The following is a 22,241-nucleotide window of genomic DNA, read 5'->3' on the forward strand; positions in this document are numbered from 1 at the left end:
ATACATTTTCCCCTTCTAAATTTTTTTAGTTTTCTTCAGCGATATTAAAAATTAGACTTAAGAAGAGTTCACATAGATACACAGAGCCCCAGAAGGAATAGGAGACCTCAGATTGCTAATAAATATTTTTACCAGCATTTTTGTATATACTGTGGATTTATAACATGTTTTGGGGGATTCTTATTTCCCATGGGTTTACGATTTCCAACCAACAAGGCTGCATAGGCCAGCACCTTGGACAAGTGACCTTATTTCCCCAATTTGTATGGTTTCAGGCATAGTACTTAAATGTACTGTTCTTAAATGTGCCCACACCTTAACAAATAATACACCTTCAAAGTTGTTATTTACAAATTTCATCACATTGAAAATAATGTGGATTCAGATATAGATTTCTTTTTTTTGCATTCATGAAATTTGCTTCAAACTACCAAAGATGTTAAGAGGGTGGCTAAAACTTAAGTGTCCATTATATAAGGGGTTAAAACAGCTATAAGAGTAAGAGAGGAGTTAGATTGGAAAATGTTCTATTGGTCCCTCCACTTATTTTTTATGCCCCCACCTTTGCACTGAACCTTCTATCTCACTAATGTCACAACCAAACTCTACAGGCTAACAGCAATATTCATCTTTGAATTATGTTCCAAACCAAGCTGTAGTGTTTGGTAGTATTGGAAGTCTCTGGTAACAGTGGTTTGTATGATAACATTCACTTTCCCTGTATTCTTGATGGTCATTTTTTGCAACAGCAGCAGAGATGAAAATATTATGGTAAAAATAACTCCATTCTGTACTATGAATCTTGGCAGACTCAGAGTACCTGAGCATAAGACATCAATTGACCATTAGACAGGATCTCCCATCAATAAGTTACAATGAACTAACAAAGTATCACAAGGCCTAGAAGCAATCCCTTTTTAGATGAAAGTGCTATATGCAGGATCAGACATAAGCAAGGTCTGAGTACACATCAAACTGTACAACCAAGTGAACAAGATTCCCGTGTCATCAGCCTTTTTTTTTTTAATGCTTCAGGTCATACAATTGCAATTATGCAGTTTCCTTTATGAGCAGGTGACAGATGAGGAAAAAGTTTAAACTTGATTCTTATTTGGTCCGGTTCATATTTTAGTATAACAGAAAAATAATTCTGATTAGTTCAACTCTGAAAGATGCACTTGAAATACACTAATAGGAAGAAATCCTACTTAGGGTGGTGTAGAAATTTGATATGGTTATGAACTCCAGAAATAAATACAGGATTATGGTTGAATCTAATCTGTACCTGGGCATGATTTAGTTATGATTAGGGCTTTGTTTGGGTCACATCATTAGGGCTTTGAGTCCCAGTCCCTTGGTGGGTGGGGACTCACAGATAAAAGGGATGGCAAAGGACAGAGTTGAGGGTTTTTGATGTTGGAGTTTTGATGTTGGAGTTCGATGCTGAAGCCTTAAGCTGGAGCCCAAGGAAGTAAGCAAACAGAGGAAAGAGAAGCAATTCCCAGGAAGAGAGAAATCTCAATCCCAGGAAGAAGCAAGCCCTGGAAAGAGAGGAACCATGAAACCAGAGAGAAGCAAGACCCTGGAGGAGTGGAACCCAGGAAGCTTGAACCCTCACAAGCATCAGCAGCCATATTGCTCCAACACATGAAAATAGGCTATGGTGAGGGAAGTAACTTATGCTTTGTGATCTGGTATCTGTAAGTTCCTACCTCAAATAAATACCCTTTATAAAAACCAACCAATTTCTGGTATTTTGCATCAGCTTCCCTTTGGTTGACTAACATAGGTCATTTACGGATCATTCATTTCCATTACATAGAATGGATATTGTCTAAAATTAAAATATATAGTCTCAGGGTAAGGTGAATGACTTGGATGTTTATGAATGAACTACAGGGAAACTTATTTAAAGGCCTGGGACCAGGAGATATGTGGAAAAGCATATGGGTGGATTTATTGCAGTGGATATAAAGTGTGGAAAACTTTATATCACTTGAAAATGCCCAGAAAAGTACTTTTTCAAGCAACGGAGAGTAAGGTTTCAAATATACAGAATGATGAAGCAGATTGCTTTCATCCAGTTCATTCATCTACCACCTGAGTACTAACTCACTGGGTACATGAAAAACTAGCTATATTGGCTCACATGGAGACATGGATGTGTGTAACAACATGATGTCCCACTTTCCCAACAGATTTAACTGTTGTTTCTGCCAACTGTCTAACTGACAACAAAAGAGAAGACTATAGTACTACTCCAATGGCAGAATCCCTCAGTGAGAAAAATCAGCCCCTCTGTAGAAAATTGTCTCTTATAAATCCTTTCTACCATGATTGAGATAGATATTCATCTTAACTGAAATCAAGACATAATCGATGTATGCGTTATCTTCCTAACTTACCAGACCTCAGCAAGTACCATTACTTGAAGCCTGACAGATTGTGTGTAGCATTACTGTGGACCAGAAATCTCCTTTACAGAAATGGGCATGTGATATTGGAAATGACTGGTCTCCTGATTCTATCATATTCCACATCATGCAAATTCTGCTGGTATAAAAAAAAAATTATGGCATGGCTTTTAAATAATACAAGTGCATTGTCTCATGGAATCGATGCCCTGTGATAATGGGGCTTCATCTTCTATGGTGTAGTATATTACAAATATCAATGAACATAGAATGCCATGTCCTTAATTCATTGAATATCTGAATGAGGAACTTCCTACTTTAGCTAGGTGTGAAATTTGCACATTCTGTCTTGATATCTCTGAGATGTATGAGTTAGAGATGTTGGCACTGAGAAGATAAAGGATTTTACCAGGCACTGCAGTAAGAATCCCTATATAATCATCACCATAAATTAAGTAAAAAGGTCTTATAGTAAAAACATGTTACAATATAAAATGGTAGATATTATATATTATTAAATTTGCTAATCCTTCACAAATATATTGTAAACATTGGTGTATTGAGCAACACAAATCCCAAATACAAGAAGCATACATAGATAAAATTAGAAAGGGAAAATTCTATAGTAATAATTGTTCTGTAGTGATAGTTGAAGAAATCAGTCCACCATTCTCAATAATGTCTAAGTCATTTAAACAGAAGTTCAAAAAGGAATCACAGGACTTAAACAAACCTACAAACCCAATAGATCTAACAAACTTATGTAGAGCACTCGAATACAACAGAATGCATATTCTCTGAATTGTCCATGTAATGTCCTCTGAGATAGATACTATATGTTAGATCACAAAATAAGTCACATTAAATTTGAATTGCTTGAATCATATCAAGCATCTTTTCCAATCACCCTGGAATATATTCAGCAATCAATAACAGAATGAAAGAAGGAAAACTGGAATATTCCCAAATAACTGTAAATTAAGCACACAGTCTTATATAACTACTGGATTCAAAAGGAAGCAAAAGGGAAATAAGAATATTCTTAGCTATGAATGCAAATGTAGATGCAATTTAATATTTAGCAAATACAGCAAAAGCAATCAACAGAGGGACACTTATATATATAAATATTCACTTTATAAAAGAAGAAAGATACCAAATCAATAAACTAACTTCACATCTTGAGAAAAAAGATAAAAAGAAAGCAAATGTAGCTTAAAGTTAGTCAAATTAATAACTTATTAAAAATAAGAAGAAATAAATGAAATGGAGAAAAGAGAACATTTGAGAGAATCATTGGAGGAAAATTTTACTTCTTAGAACAGTTCAATAAAATTGATGATGGAGGCGGACTTGGCCCTGTGGTTAGGGCGTCCGTCTACCACATGGGTGATGCGCGGTTCAAACCCGGGGCCTCCTTGACCCATGTGAAGCTGGCCCATGTGCAGTGCTGATGCATGCAAGGAGTGCCATGCCACGCAGGGGTGTCTCCCGCGTGGGGGAGTCCCAAGCACAAGGAGTGCGCCCTGTAAGGAGAGCTGCCCAGAGTGAAAGAAGGTGCAGCCTGCCCAGGAATGGTGCCGTCCACACGGAGAGCTGACACAAGATGCCGCAACAAAAAGAAATACAAATTCCAGGGCCGCTGACAACAACAGAAGCAGATAAAGAGCACACAGCAAATAGACACAGAGAACAGACAACTGGGGTGGGGGTGGGGGGGAAGAGGAGAGAAATAAATAAATCTTTTTGAAAAATTGATGAAAATTTGCTAGACTGATAAAAAGAGAGATGATGCAAATAACTGAAATAAAAAATGAAAATAGGGTTATTTCTGATACTTCAGAAATTAAAAGCATTCTTAGAGAATGCTTTGAACAAATTTTAGCAAAGCACATAATAATAATCAATATGAAATGGAAGTTTTTTAGAATTGCACATATATCCATATTGACTTACAAAGAAAAAGTTGTCAACTGATATTAAAGAGATTGACACTGTAATGAAAATCCTCCAAACAAAAGAATTCCAGAACCAGATGCCTTCTCTGGTGAGTTCTACCAAATATTCAAAGAAGAATTAACATCAATGATTTACAAACTTTCCTAATAAATTGCAGAAGAGAATAGTTCCTAGCTCATTCTATGACATAAACATTACCCTCATTCCAAAGCCATATAAGACAGCACAAGAAAAGAAAATTACAGATAAATTTATGTATGTGTAAAAACCCTCAACAAAATTTTAGTAAATTGAATTTAACAACATATTAAGTAGTTTAGATACCACTGCCAAGTGTGATTTATCTAGCATGCACTGGTTTTACAAATTAAGAAAAGCAATCCATGAAATGACCACATAAACAGGAAAAAAAAAGAAAAAAAGAAAAACAAACATGGGTATTCCAATTGGTATAGAAAATGCATTTGGTAAAATCTAAAAGCAATTCTTTTTTTTTACTCCATTAATATTTATTTCACACTTGGGTTATGCAGATGAGTATAGGAATTAAGCACATGGATTGTTGAACATCTTCTCTGGGCCAGGCATTTGGCAGATCTGATCTCAATTAATATTCATATCAGACTTCTGAGGTAAGTATCATGAGATCATGAGATAATCTGAGGGAAATTGTTTTCATGCATTGTAAAATACAATGGATGTATGATTATAACTACTGCCATTGTGATTGATCATGATTAGTAATAGTAATAATTATGAAATACAGAGTCTCAATGGTAACAGGAGCAATCCTGGCCACAGTCTGTTGAGGCATTAATCAGGAGGGGCTACAAGATAATGGACAGGGTCCTTTGCCCAAAACTCACTTCCTATATCTATTTAGACATATTCTGTCCAAGGTAATTTGCTCACATAACTCATCTGTTCCTAACAATTATGAGATAGAGACTATTAATATACTCATAACTGAATAAACTGAAGCATAGAATGTGAGTAAGCACCTGCCTGAGTTCATATAATCAAAAGGGATTTGAATCCTGGCATGCAAATGCCAAAGTCTGATTGCTTTACCATTCAGCCATAGAACATCCTAACCAATGGCTAACTTATCACATGAGGGTATGAGATTGCAGGATTTAGCAAATTAAAATGCAAGCTGGCCAGTTAAATATGAATTTAAGATAAACAAAGAATGCTTTTTCTATGTAAGTATGACCTATGTGTTATGTCCATGTGACATTGTAATTAAAGAGTCTGTTAAACCCATAGCACATAGTAGGTGCCCTAAAACATACAAAAATTATTAAATTAACCAAGCATTTATAGAGTGATTACTTTATGGCAAGCAATGAGCTGGGTGCTGTAGATACAATAGTAAACAAGAAGATTATAGTCTGGAGGTGGGGAGAAGATAAGCAATCAATGGCAGTCAGTACTTAAATGTTTTCAGCTGCAAATGTGTGCATGTCACGTGGGTGTACTGAGTAAAATGGCTTAGCTAGACTTGCTTCTAACTCTTGGTCAAGTCTGAGTAGGCTGGAGGAGGCTGATGGTTTTGCTCTTTTGCAATATCCACCTATTGGGCACATGCTCATTTTGTGTGGCTCAATGGAAACCTTTCCATATTTAGAAAGGCTGGCTAACCAATCTGTGATATTAAAAAGTTCTTTTCAAAGTTCAATCCACACATAGTTAGAAATAAGAAATACACTGGTATAGACATATCTTCCTCTGCATTGTCCTCAGAATTATTCATTTCCGAGGAGAATTTAGAAAAACTGAATATTCTTTTATGGTTTTGTGCACACTGGCCCCTGTAATTGTGCACACTGGCCCCTGTAATTTTCTACCTCCTTTAGATTACACGAGATTGGACTGGTAAAGGGTCTCACACTTTTTACTGCCTAAGGCTTCTTTCATATTCCATTTCTGTCAAGGACTTCAGGTTTTGAAAGAAATTGTTTTCTGAACAAATTATCTGTTAAAATATAGCCAATTTTCTTTTCCAGTTCTTTTTTTTAAACAAATCAGTTATTGATACATATTAATAAAGCATACAATTTATCCAAAGTATACAATCAATAGTATTTTGTATAATCATGTAGTTGTGTGTTCATCACTTCAAGCATTATTAAAGCATTTTCATTATTTCAACAATACTAAAAAAAAAAAAAAAAAAACAAGAAAATTCCTGATGTCTCAATCTTACTGTTTCCCTTGCTGTACATATCTGTTATTTCTGGATGTTCTTAAACAATTATTTGTTTTTTTTACCAAGCAGTTTCATTGAGATATATTAAAGAAATTACTAATTTTAAAAGAGAGTGCAAAGCCAGGTTAGAATTAATATAATCAATTATAAAAAATAGATAGCATAGCAACAAATCTTTATAAATGTAAATAATAAGTCCAATTTTATAGAAATTAATTATAACATGATCCTAATATTAATATTACAGTTCTAACTATTGGACAAAATAATCTCTAAGAATGAAATAAATTATTGGTTTAGTTATTTAATTTCTATTTAGATCATACTTCTTTCTAGATAATCAAATTCCTATTTAGGAATTCTTCACATCTTATTTGAATGAATTACAGTAGATAACAATTTACTATCTCATAATTTCATGAGGCAGAAAAACTCAAAATCATTAAAAAAACACTTAGAAATTTAACCATAGAAGGCATCTTCTTAAACATGATAAAATAATTTTTTGAAATATTTACCCCTAACATCATAGCTAATGGTCAAATACTGAAAGCTTCTCCCTATGATCACGGGTTGGAAATTCTGCCCATTTTAATCACTCTTAATCAGTACTGTACTAGACATTCTAGTGAGGGCAATAAAGTAACCAAAGAAATAAACAAGCTGATGTATCTTAAAAAAAGACAATTATAAAAAATAAAATTAAAAAAAACGATAAGCAATTTGGGAAAGAGGAAATAAAAGTGTCTCAGTTAACAAAGGCATTTTCTTTTATACAGAAAATCTCAAGGATTCCAAGAGAAAACTAATAGTGTTAATGAAGAAATTCAGCTAATTTCTTGAATACAAGAAAAATACACAATTAAAAATTAGGTAAAATATTTGAACAGGCTCCTCACCTAAGAATATATATATATATATATATATATATATATATATATATATATATAATATATACATATATATAAAGAAAATATATGAATGTGATTTGCTACTGATGAATTGCAAATTAAAACAATAGTATGATTTCTATTAGAATGGCTAAAAAATAAACTACAATATTAATTGGTGGTTTATATTTGAAGCAATGAGAATAGATATATATCTCCTAGCTCTGCTATAAAAGTGCATCTTGTCAGTGGGACCTACTTTGGAATTTGTGCTCCTGAGTATGATGGAGTGGGATTCATGTGACCTCTCTACACATATCTCTTCTGTCACTTTACTCATACTGGGGCTGGCACTGGGGTTGATGTATGCTCAGGAGACTTGAATCTCTGGACTGTCCATGTGCTAGTTGGGCCCAGAACTTCAGTAGAGTTGCAGCACCTACCCTCCGATTTGTTAGGCTTACCCAAGTCAACTAACAGGGAAGTGAAGATGGTCACCACCACACCAGGGAACTGAGAGTCTGCAGCTGCAACCAGGAGAATCACATCCATCAGCCATGTGGGATCTAAACCCCCTCTCAATTTAGAGGTGGAGTAGACATCGCCATCCAGGGTCTGCAGGATGGAGGAATAAAATATGTATTAGAGTAGACTCACTGGTATTTTACTATAGAACTATTGTAACTCTAGCAACGGAAGAAATTGTATCATTGATTGGGGACAGTGGCCACCGGAGTTGGGGGCAAGGAGAGGGAAAAAGAGGTGTGATATGGGAGCATTTTCTGGATTTGGAGTTGTCTTGAATGATACTGCAGGGACAGATGCAAGACATTATATATCCTGCCATAACCCACTGAATGGACTAGGGGAGAGTATAAACTACAATGTAAACTATAATCCATGTGGTATAGCAGTACTCCAAACCTTATTCATCAGAAGCAATGAATGTGCTACACTGATGAAAGAACTTGTTGATGTGGAAGAGTGGGGGAGGTGTGGGGAATGAGGTATATGGGTACCTCATATTTTTTAATGTAACATTTCCTGTGACCTATGTATCTTTAAAAAACAAGACAATTAAAAATTGCTAAAAAAAAAATAGTGCACATAAAAGCACTGGCAAACCAGTAGCTATTAGCATACCTATCATGCAAACCTTGGCTTTTAGTACCTTTTCCCAATCAAAGGATCCACTATCCTTGGAGAAATGGCTGATTCTAGGAATGGAGAAAGAAATATACAAGATGAACTTGGATCATCTGAGAGTGCCAGAAAATATGGAAGAGACTGACAAAAGACAAAAGACAAAACAGACTCATATTCAAAATGTTGATACATGCCAAAAAGGTATACCAAAAAAATGAAATAATATCTGATCACCAAAGCTGGTACAATTTGAACAACTAAATTAATTGCCTGGATTTTAAGCCAAAGTTTAAAATAAATATCCTTCAATCCATAGTAATATAAATAAAGGATTGAAAATCCACCTATCTATAGTGATCTAATAAATCATTGAATGAAGAAAGTAATATACCCTGCCAAATATCTAAACAATTTATAATATGCTTTTTAGGAAGATGAGTAATATATCTCCCCATTCATCTTGTAGACATCACAAAATGTCTGGTATAAAAAGGTAAATAGAATCACGTTATCTTGGAGAAACCTAACAAATACAACCTGAGGCATGGGGTCAAGTCTTTATCAAAAATTATAAATAATGGTGATAAAATGTAATTCTGATATGATGTTTGTGTGATTTAAAGACAATTGTTTGAACATGAGCTACATGTTTCTTGAAAACCAGCGCTATTTTTCTGCCCACTTCACTTCTTATATGAAATATTTTTTTTTCCTTTGATAGTACCTTTACTTCTTTATGCTATGCCTAATGTGATGGATGTTATGTTATGATTAAGAACATGGGTTCTGCAGAAAAATGGCCTGGGTTTTATTCTTCAGCTTCATCTTAGCATTTCTGTGGATAAATTAATAGTCACTCTGTGTTTCAGTATTTTAAGAAGCAGAGCTATTGCAAAGTAAAATATGGTAATGAAAGTAAAAGTACCAATAGTTGTGCTGTAATGATGAAATACATACAACTGAAAATTATGTGTTGATCCAAGATTTCCTCAGGATTAATTTAACATAGAAAATAAAAAGAAGGGGAAAGATGTATCGGAGAGAGTTTATTAATTTCTTAGAAAAATCCCTCCCAAACAAGCTTAAACAGTAAGAAAATCTACTGGGTCATATAATAAGAAGAACTATTTTATTCTAGTGACTCTGGCTCTGTTTTTCAAAAATTCCCTCAGCTATGTCCTCCATCGCGGATTCATTTTATCCACAGACTTATATAAATGAAGTCTGTGATGGATATCCATCCATGCATATGCATTCTGAGGGAAAATGAATGCTTTATTGGTAGATCTCTTTTAAGTTAAAAATATTTGTCAGAAACTTCCAGGAAATCATCTTTTCTCTTTCATAGGCCCAAAAGAAATTGCATACTTATCCTTCAACAACCTGTAGTATTAACTGTTGCTAACAGTTGGGGAGAGCAATACATAGATACATGAATAAAATCATGGTGCTTTAGAAAAGGGAAAGTGAGACAAATGACACAAGATTTATAATAAATTGTGTCCATTAAATTTTGTATGGAAGCATGAGGCACAATATCCACTTAATTCAGAGCTCCTGAAGCTTTTGTCTCTGGAATGTTTATACTCTAAAAAATTAGTTAAAACCAAAAGATTTTTGTTTATGAAGATTGCATTATCTGTATTGACCACAATAGTAATAATAAATATACAATTACTTATTAATTCATTAAAATAAAAATAATAAGCCTGTAAAATGTTAATGTTATTTACATTATAAACATTTTGAAACTCAATGATAGATACGTGGAGATACATTTTGTTGATATTAGTTATTTTTTGTAATACAAATTAAGGTTAACCACTTAAAACCACACATGAAGAAAATAGATCCAAATAGTTTTTAAGTTTCCTGTTTTAAACTCTCTCCTTCCTTCCTCCTTCCTCCCTTCCTCCCTCCCTCCCTCCCTCCCTCCCTCTCTTCCTTCCTTCCTTCCTTCCTTCCTTCCTTCCTTCCTTCCTTCCTTCCTTCCTTCCTTCCTCCCTTCCTCCCTCCCTCCCTCCCTCCCTCCCTCTCTTCCTTCCTTCCTTCCTTCCTTCCTTCCTTCCTTCCTTCCTTCCTTCCTTCCTTCCTTCCTTCCTTCCTTCCTTCCTTCCTTCCTTCCTTCCTTCCTTCCTTCTTCCCTCTTTTTTTCCTGAAATATTGATAACTTTTACATCTACTTATTTGCACTTGATTCCTTTAAGAAATAGTTTATGGTTTAAAAAAATATTTGAAACCTGTGCAACTTGAATAATTTTTTTCAATTAAAGCTTTAGATTTGCCAGCATGAACTTACAGAACATAGATGAGTTTTTGCAGTTTTTCCCTTGATTATAATGTTACGATTTGAAAAACTTCCACCATCATTTCAGTTTTCTAAGAACCAAAAGGAAACTGGAAAGCCTCATGTAATTTGTTGGTTATATAAAGAATGACCTATGAAAACTTTTAATAACATTTCATTTCCAAAGTTAATCATCCATTTTCTCTACTAAGCTTTCAGTTGTTTGGCAAATCATATTTTAAAACTTTGTTAATGTATTGCAAGTCTTAAAAATGAATTTCTGCCTACTTATTTTGGGGGTAATTTATGCTGGTCTTGAATTCATAAGTGATACAAATGAATTACAGCCATTTGTCTGGTGCTCACACCCATACGCTTTGGGTAAAATGAAATGCTCTAAGGAACTTGAAAGGTTGAGAAATAAGAATGTCAAGAAAAAAATTAGAGTAATAAATGTTTCCAGAGGTAATTATTTCTAGTACTTTCTTATCGTACTTACCTTATAGGAGTTTTATATAGGCCAATTGGATACCACATGTTAGTTTTTAATGTAATTCCAAAAATAAAACCCTGTCCTCTGGATCAATTAGAAGGCTATTTCCAACAAGTAGCCAATGAGTATATTCAAGTGATTGGCAGAAAATATTTCAGATGTTCAACATAATTCCTTCCAATGAAGATTTCCTTGGTACTGACAAATCCAGTGCCTAAATTGGAATAGTGGAGGAGTACTTTGAGACCTAGAGATAAAGGTAAATGCCCACTTATAAAAAGTTTTCAAGGGTCATGTTTTCATATTTATTAATTTGCATTCACAACTTTTATTCTTATCACCACTCTGCATGGAAAATTTAAGTATATGTTTTAGTTTCTTGGTTGTAAAATTAAATACGAAGCAATTGGAGACTTAACAACAAGAATTTTTGGGCTCTTGGTTTTAGAGTTTAGAGGTTTGCTTCCTTCCAGGATTGGTATCTTTTGGATGGCTGAAAATCCTCTCTATCATGAGTAATGTGGTTAATAATAAAATATAAGAATGTTCTTTCTCTATCTATAATGAAAAACTATCACTAACACAAAGTGTTAGTTATAGGGTACTATATGGGAAAAAATGCACCTAAAACAAAATATGAATGATAAATAAGAGTAATATTTTAACATTCTTAAATCAGTTGTAATAAATTTCTCAACCAAGGTTAATTATCAACAATGGGAGTATGTGGGAAAGTTGTATTTTTTATTATAGGAAAAATTTTACATATCACAGAAACAACCAAATTTCTTTACCAGTTACACTGTTTGACCCTGAACCTTCTCTAAAGGTTCTCTGGCCAGTTTCATTTTAGAGTTTTATCTCCAGGGAAAAAAAAAAGATCTTTACAAAAGCTCTACCTGTCAGTTATAATCCTGGTCAGAAAATAAAAGTGGTGTAAGGTCAGGTGCCTCAATAAACAGGGAATTTTGAAGATATTGAACAATACAAGGTTATATACTTCTATGGAAAATAAATATATCCTTGCTGTCATAGGTATGTATTCTGGATCGCTAGAGGCTTTTCCTTGTCAAAAAGTGATTGACCTCACAGTAGCTGAAAAGATGTTAAACTTCCCCACCTGGGGAAGACCTGCTACTCTCTCAAGTAAGTTAGCCAATAGCTCTGAAATATATATACTCTTTGCCTAATATAGGGAAACCAGCTAATAAGCCAAGATATTGATCTTAGAGTTTGCACCTATGAACCTTATTACTGTAATAAAGAAACAGTCTAATTATAAATATAACCTACTGAAAACCCACTCATTACGAAGAGTGTGGCCTCTCTCTAAGCCAAACCCTGAAATTAATTGTACTACCTTTCCTCCTGATGTTGGATGTGACTCCAGGATGGAGCTTCCCTGTTGCCAAGGGACCAATGTTAATGAATGATGCATTTGGAGAAAGATAATGATGAAACTGGGGAAACATTAAATAAAATAGAGTTTTATGATTATGAGATTTCAAAAAGAGTCAGGAGGTCATTACTGAGGCTATGATTTTGTGGTTCTCAGCCAGATTTCACAAACTGCCACAGTAAAAGTGAAAAACAAAAATACTCCTGAGGTCCCTATTAATGTCTGGACAACATAGACAAGCCACATGGCTACATGAAATCAACATACCCTAGGCAGATTGTATCTGGGAATATGTGAATGGTGATTTCCACAGTACAACATATGTATATGCTCACTTGCAAATCTAAACATGGGCTTCTATTTCTTTTATTTTAACTTATAATTTTCACTTTGCTAATTAAATTTACTTCAAAGGGACTAAAAGCTTTCAGATTATTCCTATGCTGGTTGAGTCATGATATCCAGAAGGATAGCAGGGAACTTCCACTCTTCAGTTCTTTGGGCATATCCTGAACAACTAGCAAAATGATGGTCATGGACCAACCCCATCCCCAAAGTAAAGAGTGTCTTCAAGTGTAGGCAGTAATATTTCATTCCTCTGTCTTATAATATCTACATCCCTTCTCAGCCAGAAGCAATCATACTCAACATCATCCCAAATCCTTCAAAACTGAGGAATGAATAAATGAAGGTGGAGTATAACCACCGACTAAAGTGGGTTTTTTGTTATTTTAGTTATTATCTTGTGTTGAGTAATTTGTTGCATTGACTTTTTTTTTTCAAAAAGTGAAAAGAGTCCTAGACAGCCATGACATACCATCAAACACACCAATATACATATTATGGGACTCCCAGAAGAGAAGAAAGAGACAAACAGCAAAAGGAATAATAAAAGAAATAATGACAGAGAACTTTCCAATCTTAGTAAAAGATTTGAATATGCACATCCAAAATGTCCAGAGAAAACCAAATAGGGTAAACATGAAGAAAATACAAATAGTCATTATTGATTACAGTATCAAATGCAAAGGGCAAGGAGAGAGTTCTGAAAGCTGCAAGAGAAAAACTTCATGGTACAAACAAGGAAATCTTCATTAGATTGAGTGCCATTTTCTCATAAGAAACCATGGAGGCAAGAAGAAATTGAGTTGAAATAATTAAAGTGCTGCAGGAAAACAACTGCCAGCCAAGAATTTTATATTCAACAATACTTTCTTTCAAAAAAGGGGAGAGATTAACACATTCTGAGAAAAAGAAAAACTTTGGGAGTTTATTACCTCTAAGACCTGCCCTACAAGTAATGATAAGGAGAGTTTTTCATACTTTCTCTGGGAAAGGACATTAGACAGTGGCTTAAAGCAGCATAGAAAATATAAATATCTGTGGCAAATTAACCCTCTGGATAATTATAAGTACCAATATTTTTGTATTCTACGTTTTGGTATGTAGTTCAACTTTTTCTTACTTCCTACAGAGGCTAAAATGCAGATTCATCAAAGTAATGATAAATCCGAGATTTGAGGCATACAATGTACAAAGAAATAAGTGGTAACAAGTACTAAAATTTTGTTGGGGATGAAAGGATATAGGAAAAGTATAGGTGTATGCTATTGAAATTAACTTGGTTTCAAATAAATATTATTGTTACAAATTTAGGATGTTAAATTTTAACCCCATTGTAACCACAAGGAAAATATACACAATTTTATTCAGATAGAAAAAAAAGGACTCAATATATTATAACGAAAGGGAACAAATAAAAATAAAAGTACACTTTAACAGAAGTGAGGGACAAGAAAAATTATGACTTACCAAGTCTAAACTGCAAAATGGCAGAAGAAATTCCTGCATTATCAGTAGTGTTTAAATATAAATGGATCAAACTCTCCAGTCAAAAGGTTGAGATTTTCAGAATGGATAAAAAAGCATAACTATTTACAGTCTACAAGGGATGCACCTCAAGGCCAAAGATAGAAGTAGGCTGATGGTCAGTGGATGGAAAAATATATATACCATGCAATTAGTAACTGAAAGAGAGCTGGCTATCTATGCTAATATTGCAAAAATAGTCTTTAAGTAAATAGCAATTACAAAGGACAAGTATGATCATTCCATACTGACAGAGGGGACAATGCAACAGGAAGAAGTAATAATTATAAACATATATGGGTCTAACAGCGGTGTCCAAAATATATTACGCAAATACAGATTTGAAGGGTGATGTTGACAGCTTTACATTAATGGCAGGAGATTTTAATACACTACTCTCCATTAAGGATAGAACATTTAGTCATTGAATATTGAGGAAATGCAGGACTTGAATGATATACAAACCTAACTTAAACCTAATAGACATATATAGAACTTACTACCCAACAACAACAACAACAACAACAACAACAAACAGAATAAACATTCTTATTGACTGCACATGGATCATTTCCACGATAGATATATATTTGGTCACAAAACAAGTCTCAATAAATTTTAAAAAAATCATATTGTAATCATGCAATGTATATTCTCTAATAATAAAGGAATTATAGACAGAGAAATGCAAAACTCAAAAATATGTGGAAATCAAACAACATATTATTCAATTGAACAATTAACCAAAAAGGCAATCAGGAACAGAACCAGACAATATTTTGAGGCAAATGAAAATTAAAATACAACCTACCCAAAAGACTTCCGATCAAAGACCTAACCTCAGAATTGGAAGAAGTAGAAATAGAAAATAAAATGAAACTGAAAATGAGCAGAAGGAGTTAACAACAAAAATTAGAAGAGAGATAAATGAAAGAGTAAAGAATAAAGCAAAAAAAGTAGACAGAATCAACAAAACCAAAATTTGTTTCCTTAAAAAAGATCAATAAAATCAACAAATCTTTAGCTATACTAGCAAACAATAAAAGTTAGAGGATACAAATAACAAAAATCAGGTATTAAAGGGCACATTATTATTGACCCTACTGAAATGGAAAATAAAAGGATATTGTACAAAATTATGTGTCAATAAATTAGACAACCTAGATGAAATGGAGAAATTCTTGGAAACAAACAATCTAGCTACATTGATTCAAGAAGAATCTAGCTACATTCATTCAAGAAGAAATAGATCTCACCAAATAAATTATTCATAAAGAGATTGAGGCAATAATAAAAAATGTCCCAGTAAAAAAAAAAAAACAAAACCTGATGGTTTCACAGGGGAATTCTACCAAACTTTCATGAAGACAAAACTCCACATCTACTAAACTCTCCCAAAAAAATTGAAGAGTAGGGAATGCTGTCTAACAGAATCTATGAGGCCAACATCTCCTTCATAATAAAGCCAGTAAAGATACCAGATGAAAAGAAAAGTAAACTACAATCCAATATCTGTTATGAATATAGAGGTAAAAATCCTCACCAAAACACTAAAAAACAGAATCCAAAATAATTCCATGATCCAATGGAACTTATCCATGCAATGCAAGGTAATTTCAGCATAAGAAAATCAGTTAATGTAATATATCATTTTAAAAGAATGAAGGAGAAACAACCAGCAAGATGGTGGCAGAATAAGGCAATCCTAGAGTCAGCTCCTGCTATAAGGCAGTTAATAAACACCTAAGTTATCTGGAGCTAGGTGAAGCCCCTCTTGGGGGTCTAGGAGACCAGAAGAGCATCCGGCAATACCCCTGAAGGAATGGAAGGAGACGACTGCTCATCTGCTAGAAGATTCATAAGTAGAGTACTCCATGCCAGAGAGGCTGGTGCCCATCCTGCACTGAAGGTATAAGCCACCTCAGGAACTGTTCTGTGGCTGGAATTAAAAGCTCCAATTCCCAAAAATGGAGGAAGAAGAGATGGTTGGTCACCAACTTCTACTGATGAGTAAATTTGTCAAGCTAAAGTATAATCCTAAGAACAGCTGAAGTTTTAATCTGTCCAAGTCAGAAAGAGGTCAGTAGCTGCCATCTTAACTCTGTGTCTGCTTCTTGGGGAAGTAGGGCAGATTGAAAGTCACAGTGCTGATAGGGGCTGGCTTCTATCCATCAAGGAGAGTGCAGCTTTAGCTTAAGCCCCAGTGCCACCTCCAGCAGGGAGGAAGCTGGGGTCCTGTGCCAGACTCTCTGGGAAACAGCCAGTCAAGTCACAGAGGTTGGTGATCATACTTTGGCAATGCAAGCTGCCACAGGAGCTATTCTGGCACTGGAATTTGAAGCTCCATTTCCCAAAATATGGAGTACGGGGAAGAGAAAGTTCACCACCTATTTCAGCTACTGATTGGTGAATTTGGCTGGCTGTTGTATAGCCCTAGAAACAACTTGAGTATGAACGTGTCCAGGTGAGAGAAAGGCCAGTGGCCCCATTTTGACTCTGCCTCCAGCAGGAGGGGAAACTGAACTGACCAAAATCACAGTGACTGTAGAAACTGGTTTCTTTTACCCAGATTGGCCTGCAGCCCTAGCTTAGGCTTCAGCCCTACCTCTGGCAGGGAGGAGGCTGGTGGGCCCTGCACCAACTTATCTAGGAAACGCAGGTACTTTTGGCTGAAACAGACTGAATAATGGGATGTCTACTGAGGCAACTGTGGTCATCTTGGACCTGCACTGCATAGATTGCTGCCCACACCTGCTGCTCCATCCCTGACCCAGCCAGGGGGGAAAGGGGCAGGAAGCTTCATCAGTTTATATGGGCAACTACAGTCTAAGCCAGCATGACCTGGATTATTCACACAGCTGTGACTCTATTCCTACCCCCTGGCAAAGGAGAAAGTTGGTAGAAGCTTCATCTGTCCCTGAGGCAAAGAGAAATCTTGAGCCTGCACAGCTTATAGCACCAACTACACCCTTAGTTCCCACTGCACAACCAGCAAAGGAGAAAGGGCATGAAGCCCTAAACAAAAGAGAAAAACTGCACCCAGAATAAATACTGCTAGAGCCTGAAAATAAAAGACAGGAGAGAGAGGCCTGGAAAAGAGTCTAGAAATGAAGATTATTTCAATAAAAGTAGCTAAAAGTGTCAAAATAAAATATGACAGATAAAACTCAAATTGCCAGGAATAAACTTAACCAAGGATGTAAAACACTTGTATTCAGAAACCAGCAACTCAGTGTTAAAAGAAATTTAAAAAGACCTAAATAACTGGAAGAACATTTCATTCTCATAAATTGGAAGACTAAATATCATGAAGATGTGAATTCTACTCAAATTGATATACAGATTCAATGCGATCCTGAAAAAAAGTTCACCAGCAATTGTTTTTAAAATTGAAAACATGATTATCAAATTTATTTGGGAGTGTAAGGGGTCCTGAATATCCAGAAACATCTTAAAAATGGAAAGGTAATCCTCATCTCCAGACTTTAAATCATATTACTTAACTATAGTAGAAACAGCATTGTACTACTGTAAAGACAGACACATAAACCAACGGAACCAAATTGATGCTTCAGAAACAGGCCCTCACATGTAAAGTCAAGTAATATTTTAAAGCCTTTGAAACCCACACAGCTCGGGAAGAACAGTCCATTCAACAAATGGTGCTGAAAGAATTGGATACTCATAGCCAAAAGTAGGAAAGAGGACCCCTATCTTATGTCTTATCCAAAAATTAAATCAAAATGGGTAAAAAAACTAAAAATAAAAGCAAGAACTATAGAATTCCTAGAAGAAATTGTAGGAAAATATCTTAAAAATCTAGTGGTAGGTGGTGGAGTCTTAAAGGAGATAAGAGGAGGACTGAGATGGACTACTGCTGTTTAATGTACGGAGAAGTTTTAATTAGCTTTACTGTATAAGTAAATTATAGAGTGGATGGTAACAAATAGTGAGTAACAGCTAGTTTATAAATGGGGATGTGGCTGAAAATGGTAGTCTAGGGATGTAAATGCCTATTGACAGAATGGTAGAGAATAATCTAGGAACTGAATAGCATAGTAAACTAAGAGGTGGAGAGAATTGTGGTTGATGGTACAGATACAAGAGGGTCCTTTGTTAGCTACAGTAAATGTACAACACTATTGTAGGGTACTGGGAATGTGGAGAAGCATGGGAAAAACACAACTGGAGTGACCTATGGATTTTGGCTAGCAGTGATAATATATATAATAATATATATATAATATATATGTAATATATATAATAATATATAATAATATATATTCTTATATCTACGCCAAAGATGTACTATGTTGATAGTGGGCCAATATGGAAAATGTGTGCAAAATGTACACTACAGATGTGGTAACAATCAGATATTATTTTATCTGTAACAAATGTTCAGATAAACCACAAATGTTCACAAAACCACAGTATTGTGTGTTGATATAGGGGTGTTGTTTGGCAATTTTGCACATGTGCGTGCTTTTTTTTTAAAGTTTACAACTCTGGCATAAAAGATATATTTTAAAAATTATAGGATTAATTGGGGGAAAATACACTAAAAATAAGGACCATAATTAGTAGCAAGATTTTGACAATATTCTTTCACAATTTGTAACAGATATCTCACGCAATTCAAGGTGTTGGTGGAGGGTTGACGTATGTGACCCTTGTGTGATGTTATGTATCTTTGCTTTGTAAGTTCACTACTTTTACTATACATCTAATTGTTTACATATGTTCATATATAAATGATGTAAAGATAATAATAGTGTTGGTTGAGGGAAAATACTTTGGTTAGAAATAATATTTTGAAAATGCTATTTAATCATTAGTTAAAAATGTTTAACAACAAGGCAACTTATTGGTGGTAGGGTGAGTAATGAAGAGTCCTACTTGATGTTATATATGTTTGTTTTGTAAGTTCACAACTATTTTTGCAAACATTGTTTATGTATGTTTATGTATGAGTGATATACTTCAATAAATTAATTAAAAAATATACAGTTTCCTATTTGGAATAATTGAAGTGTTTTGTTAATGGATGGTGATGATGGGAACACAGCATTTTGAACACAATAAACAGTACTGAAATTTATATCTGAATATGATTAATGGGGGAAATGTTAGATTGTATATGTGATAACAGAACAACAATTTTAAAAATCTATGGAAGTACCCTACACAAACAGTGAACCTTAAGGTAAAGTATGGGTTTTGATTAGTAGTATAGCTAGAAAGAGGGGCTATTATCAACTGTAACAAATTTTCTACACTAGTGTAAGTGACTGTTGGTTGGGTGATATAAGGAATATTGAAATTTATGCATAATTGTTCTGTACCAACAACATTTCTAATTAAGGAAAAACATTTCAAAACTCCTTTCCTTCATAATATAGGAAGCAGCCATTATTTAAAGTGTAATGAGTCCCTATGGCTATCAATCTGACTTATTTGTTTGATTAATTATCTAGCTTGACTTTCTTGACTCTTCACTATCTGCCCACTTTAGTTCCTTATATTCTGCACTTCTATGTACCTTCTGTAGAACAGGACCTTTTTTTCATGGTTATTCAATATATATCTTCCATTCTTTTCTTTTCTTTTCTTTTTGGCTACTGCCTTATCAATAATAATTTTACCATATCTGTTTATGTGGTAAGGAACAGTTCTAGCATAGTCTGCCACCTTTCCCTGTGACCCATGATCAATTCTGTGCTCAGAACTATGTGTGTCAGCCTGGCAGGATAGAGCAAATTTCCAGGTAGATAAGGGTACTGCAGGAACATTCCATACCTTATTCTCAGGAGGAAAGGTAAAAATTCACTGGAGACAGTCTGACTCCAATGGGTATGCTTTATGACATTCAGCTTACTCACTGGTAGTATGTCTGTCCCTGGTCAGGATTCCTCTACTATGGTACACACACAAAGAGAGGTGTGCTACACATAGATCATCTATCTGCATCAGCCACAAATACCTGTTGACTATGGGTAAATGCTCATTAGTGAAGAAGCTGACCAAGCTCTGTTTCTTCTCTATATGCAAAAAAAATCTTGCCATAAAAGCATGTGTAGAATTTGCTTCTGTTGGTGACCCTGATAACTGGGTCTCTTCGTGTGCCTTCTCTCCTGACTGACGATTTGGCATAGTTTGCTGGATCACCAGTAAAAAAAATGCTATGTCATGTTATGAATGTAAAGGATCATAAGCTCCATAAACCCTGGGTGGTGCTGGATCCCCAGGAAGGGATGGACTGACTGAAGTGCTGGCCTCAATCTGGCCACATGGAAATAAGTGGGATATAAGCGATCTCCCTGCTAACAGGATGAATAGGAGCAGTGGATAAGGGCACAGATGGAAGTTTTATGAAGGGTAGGGTTTCATGAAGACTAGGGAAGCTAAACTGTGTTTTGAATGTTTCAAGTGATGCAAACAGCTCCAGAAGAGAACCCAGGGTCCCTCTGCAGGGAGAATTTCATGGTCTGGGTTGTTGGCAGGTTGGATCTCTATTCTCTCAATGCAGAACTACCAATGGTGGTGACTCAAACCAAACAGGTAAAATGAGGTCTTTTACAAGACTGAAAAATGGAAGTTAAAAGATAAGTATGGGCAAAAGCCAGGGGGGGGGGGGGGGTTCTGTGGCTTGGTTGGTGTGTCTGTTCAATGAAGGAACACTACAGACTACAAAGTATAGGACACAATCTGGGAAAGTTGACTTCAGACCCTTTGCTACAGAACATTTTTCTTCATCAGAAAGAATTCCACCATGGTGTGGTGGTGAAGAGGTGTTGCATGGGAAGTCTACACATGTGCATTATGATTTTTTTCTTTTTTTTATTTATTTTTTAATGTTACATTCAAAAAATACGAGGTCCCCATATACCCCCCACCCCCCTTCCCCCACTCCTCCCCCCATAACAACAACCTCCTCCATCATCATGAGACATTCATTGCACTTGGTGAATACATCTCTGAGCACTGCTGCACCTCATGGTCAATGGTCCTCACATAGCCCACTCTCCCACAGTCCACCCAGTGGGCCATGGGAGGACATACAACATTCGGTAACTGTCCCAGCAGCACCACCCAGGACAGCTCCAAGTCCTGAAAACACCCCCACATCACATCTCTTCCTCCCACTCCCTACCCCCAGCAGCCACCATGGCCACTTTCTCCACATGAATGTCACATTTTCTTCGATTACTATATAGTTCATGAATAGAATATCATTAAGTCCACTCTAATCCATACTCTTTTCCTCCATTATGTGTACCTTGGAATGGTGTGTCCACTCCACATCTATATCAAGAGGGGGCTTAGATTCCACATGGATGCTGGATGCAATTCTCCTGTTTTCAGTTGTAGGCACTCTTCATCTCCATGTTAGATGAGTGGGGTAAGTCCAATAAACCAGAGTGTAGGAGCTGCAAGTCTGTTGAAGCTCAGGGCCTGGCTATCACATGGTCAGTCCAGAGATTCAGGTCCCCTGGGTATACATTAAACCCCAGCACCAACTACAGATCCGGTAAAAGTAACAGGAGAGGCTTGTGAACAAAGATCACATCT

This window comes from Dasypus novemcinctus, chromosome 4, assembly GCF_030445035.2.
Source record: "Dasypus novemcinctus isolate mDasNov1 chromosome 4, mDasNov1.1.hap2, whole genome shotgun sequence".
NCBI lineage: Eukaryota > Metazoa > Chordata > Mammalia > Cingulata > Dasypodidae > Dasypus > Dasypus novemcinctus.